Source organism: Choristoneura fumiferana, chromosome 17 (genome assembly GCF_025370935.1).
Source record: "Choristoneura fumiferana chromosome 17, NRCan_CFum_1, whole genome shotgun sequence".
Lineage (NCBI taxonomy): Eukaryota > Metazoa > Arthropoda > Insecta > Lepidoptera > Tortricidae > Choristoneura > Choristoneura fumiferana.
In genome coordinates, this window is record NC_133488.1 from 9,315,529 (window position 1) to 9,320,610 (window position 5,082).

Sequence of the window (5,082 nt, forward strand, 5' to 3'; positions counted from 1 at the left end):
ACGCAAGGTTGACAAGACAGACAAGACGTCATCACATAAGGTGATCCATAAGTAAGTAGTAGTATCGATTTTTAACATCGATTCAGAGTACTAAACCGATCTATCTATAATAATGGAGATTCAGTTTTAACAATTTTTTTGTCGAAATGCGTAATTAGATCTTATCGTGCCGCCCCACTTACGCTAATAGTATTTGATAGGAAAGTAAGAGATACGATACGAATTGTGGATTTCGATTACTAAGGTCATTTCTTCCATAACTGGATTTACATATTGAAAATACGAGCCAGAAAAGCAACTCAAGAAAAGATCAATTTTTAAAGAATCGATCATCTTGACTTCGATTCAGGCCTCGATTCAGATCGATTCGAGAATCGATCTTTTCTGGAAAGAATCGCCATCTCATCACAAGACAAAAATTTAAGGTCAGATAATATTACGTAAATCAACAGCGCTACGAGCGAGATGCTACGTTTTTAAACGAACGTCAGATGTCATTTACTGTTTAGTTCATCAACAAATCAAAATCAATCGCATAAAAAGACGGCGACAAAAGTTTTAGTTTTACTTTAAAATAAAAACAATATTTACTCACAGCTAAGGAATTTATATTTTTCAACAATAGAGTGAAAATATTTATGATTTATTTTCGCAGAACATTATAAAAATATTTTAACTATGATACAAAAAGTACATAACAAAACGCAGCTGCTGATTTGTCAAGAAACTGTCATGTTATTCAAGCCCATGTATTTTCATAAAATAAATTGTTGTTAAATCATACAATACAGCTAGACTTCCATTCCAATCTGTTTTTTAAACAGTATCAAAAGAAAAACCAACCTATTTAAATTTGTGAAGTGTGCAAAATCTGTGAAGCAGGGTGTACTGCGCTTTACGGAATTTCATAGTCGATTGGTACTTTGAGCCCGTAATCTAATTCGATTTCACTTCGTAGTAAGAATAACTCAGCAAAACGGCGGGAAGAAGCAGTATGAGACGAGCTCGAGATGGGTACCAGTACCAACCAATTCCTAGAGTTGCGACAGACGATGCAATCGCACATGAAAATGACCAAATGGCTGAGGAACTTGGCAGTAAAATCAGCACCCTTAAACATATGTCCATCGAAATAGGTAACGAGGTTCGATATCAAGACAAGATTTTACGTGGACTCGATGATGACGTCGACAGAAGTTCAGGCTTTCTCGGAAAGACAATGGGAAGAGTAATGAGACTAGGAAAAGGCAACCACAACTACTATATTTTCTATCTATTCCTTTTTTCTATTTTTGTTTTCTTCGTACTTTATATTGTTCTGAAATTCAGGTGATCTGTTATAAAATATGACTACTTATTATAGTCTACCTTGTTGAATCCACATATTTATATACTAAGGCAAAAACAAAAATATTGTGTAAATAAAAATAATTTCCAATGTAATGATAGTACTTAAATTAACTTCCTTTTAGTAACTTAATTTACCTCTAAATCTCAACCTTTGATGTGACCGCTGAAGTGGCTTTATTGCTTAGTGCCAAGGCATTGAATGTCTCAAAAAATTCATACTCACAATGAATGGGAATGTATGTATTAATTAGATTGATGGATCAAAGGGAATGTGTTGAGCAATAAATGATCAATATAATTGTTCTACAAAATTATGTGAAAATAAAAAAAAACATGAGACTTCATTATGGATGCACAATAATGCACATTCCACTATACCCACAAAAAGTTAATTAGGAGGTACAGTCAAGGGCATAAATGTATATGTTACTAAGATGTAAAAAATATCTTTACACCTTTATGCCACTAAACTAGGATTGCCAGATAGCCGGGACATCCGGGATTGTCCCGAAATTATGTGTCTTGTTCAGTGTTCAGGAATTACACTTTAATGTCCCGGATTTCGACTACTAACTATAATACTAGTTTTTTTATTAAGTTAAGAGAGTAGTATTTCCTTCTATATTAAGCTGCGGTTAACATTGACGGCCTGTATTCAGATCTCACATGCCTGAGAACTGTTTTTGAGGTCCTGCCCTTCCAAAAGACTTGTCAAATGAGAAAATCTGGGCTCACTTTATTAAAACAACCAATTCTAATGATTTTACCAATTTGAAGAAAATAGTGGTTTTGTGCTTGTATTCCTAATTACCTACCTACCCAATTCGTAACCCTTGAATTGTCCCGGAAATGAAATGCCTGTATCTGGCAACCCTACACTAAACACAAGGTCGATGTATACATATATTTGAGGCTATGGCTGTATAGATAATTATGCCCCTGACTGTACATGCTATTGTAGCTCTATCTCCAATAATAGGATAATCTCCAGTACTTCTAAAGAAATAAAGATATAGCAAGTTTTATAGGCAAAAAATAATATTCATTTCATTTTTTTTTATTTATAAAACAGAACATGTGCAACACATTAAAGCTTTAAACAATACAATTCTTTTAAAGCATTACAGTAGGCATCTCCAACTGAAGCCTTTGTAACTGATATAAATAATCTGCAAGGTACTTTCAAAGACATTTCACAAACTCTCACAGTGTCCATCAAAAATGCAACTACACCACAAGCATTTTGTATTTTATCACTTTCACAATAAAGACCCAAATCCTCTAAGATTATAGTTGAAGGTACATTTTGCCAATTAGGCAAAGTTGCAATACTTTCAATTAAAGATTCCAAACTTCTAGCATATAAGAAACTTATCATTTTCATATAATGTCGGTCCACAGAACTCAAATCTTGGGATAATTCAGGCAGTTCATTCAGTTCCTCCTTCATAATATAAAGGACTTTTCCAAGTCTGGAACAGGCAATAGCTTCTTCAAAAAGTTTCTTACGATTCATCTTACAATTTTCAAAATAAAAACACACTCATCAAAACTCTTCATTTTCAAAAGCAAAGCGGCACTTTCTGTAATTAAATTATATCAATTGTGTAATTAAATGAGAGACTTGATATTCAGCTTACAAATACTCAAACAAAACAGTTACCTACTTAATTTATTTCTGTACTCCTAATCAACACTAAGTACTTGAATTTTGAAGTTATCTGTAATGTAATGTGAAAAAGCAGAGCTCAACATTAAATGAATCGTGAGAGTGACATTTGTTTAATATAATTAGCCGCATCCGCACAGTAAAGAGTACTTAAATAAATCTAAAAATACTACCAACTAAAATTCGAAAATTTCGAAACTCTATTTCGAACTTTGACGTATGTCAATTGTCAATGTCAGTGCTAGCTAAAGGTGCGGCCAGATGCGGTTGCCATGCTCGGTCGCTCGATTGCAGCGATAAATCTGGTCACGTGACCCCATTTTGAAGGCGATTTTGAGTGAAAAAGTAGCGTCAAGTCAAGTCGCCGCGTCGAACAGCACACGTTCCCATTACGGTCATGGCATAATAGTGTCGTGGATAGAGACCTTTAATTTGCCTTTAATTTACATACATACATGCATGCAATGTGTATGTATTTATTTTAGTTTCGACAGTCGATAAAAACTCCGAATTTTTCACATGCAGGTGTTGCATTTCATGAAAAGTTGAACCGATTTTGACGAAACTTAGCTAAAAACCTACCTCCTACCTAATTTTTAAAACTTGAGATTCTTATTGCCGGGGGGCACAAAAAAGTAGGTAAACAAAAATATTGCAGTCTTTTATTATAGGTACCAAGGATACCATAGTGTATGCCGTAACGTAACATACCTTTATCATAAACTAGCGTTCACCCGCGGCTTCGCACGCGTAAATCATTAGATACAGCAGTTGAATTGAAATTCCGGGATTTTATTATATTCTCGTGGAAATTCCCTAAAATTACATCGTGGTTTTCATTGATGTTATATTATAACAACCATGCCATATTTCATGACTCTAAGCTCAGCGGTTATTTCGAGATTTTATCCCTATCCCGTAGGAATATCGGGATAAAAAGTAGCCTATGTGTTATTCCAGACGTCCAGCAACCTATTATATTAATAAAAAATCAATGTCTAAGCCAAATGTTGTTTTTGACATTGACCCTATCCCGTAGGAATATCAGATTAAAAGTAGACGTTTTAATCCAGGGTATAAACTAACTTTTTGCCAAATACTTCAATCCGTCCAGTAATAATTCAGCGTGAAGAAACAAAACATTACTCACTCACTCACAAACATTCACATTTATAATATTAGTAGGTTAATTCAGTTTAGAAAGAATGGTGAAAAATTGAGCAACGAGTCCTTATAGCAAAAAAAAACAACTGCAGAATAATATTTATTTAAAATAGTTACAGTAAAACCAAAAATACTTTCCACAAATTATCCCATTTAGTACATTAAGATCAGATATTTTACAAAGATCCGTTAACCATTATGTCAGTCAGATACTTAAATTATTTTGCCAACAAATTAACGAAAATCCTGCTAAAATTGTTTTTGTTCAGATTCCCGTAAAACTCGCTCGCGAATGAGGGTTACTGTGACGGGCTAGTTGACGCTAGTAACGTAAGTCTGTTTAACAAACTTAAGACAATAAACCACTCTACAACCCATAAAAATTAATATACCGTTTCCATGATCGTTTTAAAAATCCTGCCAACTCTCAGTCGAATTCATTTCGAAGCCTTCAAGCATAAGGGAAATGATTGTGTTTGATTCAAAATGATGTCAACAATCAACTTCACAAAAATATTAATTATGTGGGAATGAGGGTGGATTTTTGTAAGAATGATTGATGTAAACTAGCGACCGAAGACCGTTCTTAGGTGGAATGAATGAGCGAGCGAATGAGTGAAAGAGGATGAGTTTGATCTGGGGTGAGCCTACGTGCTAGTTGTGTTTTCTGTTGCTTTCGAAGTGTATATCTACTGTGTATTGATCTGCCATACTATTATTTTGATCTCAGTAAATTACCCACATAAATTACCTTTTATTTATGTGTAAGAAAATAATGAATTGTTGTATTGTCATTCAATGTCTTTCTCTTTTCTCAGTGTTTGTCTTGCGCAGTGCTTAGTGTTTAACTGTATATACTGTGTAAGTTTTTTTGAAATAAAATATATCATCATCATCCC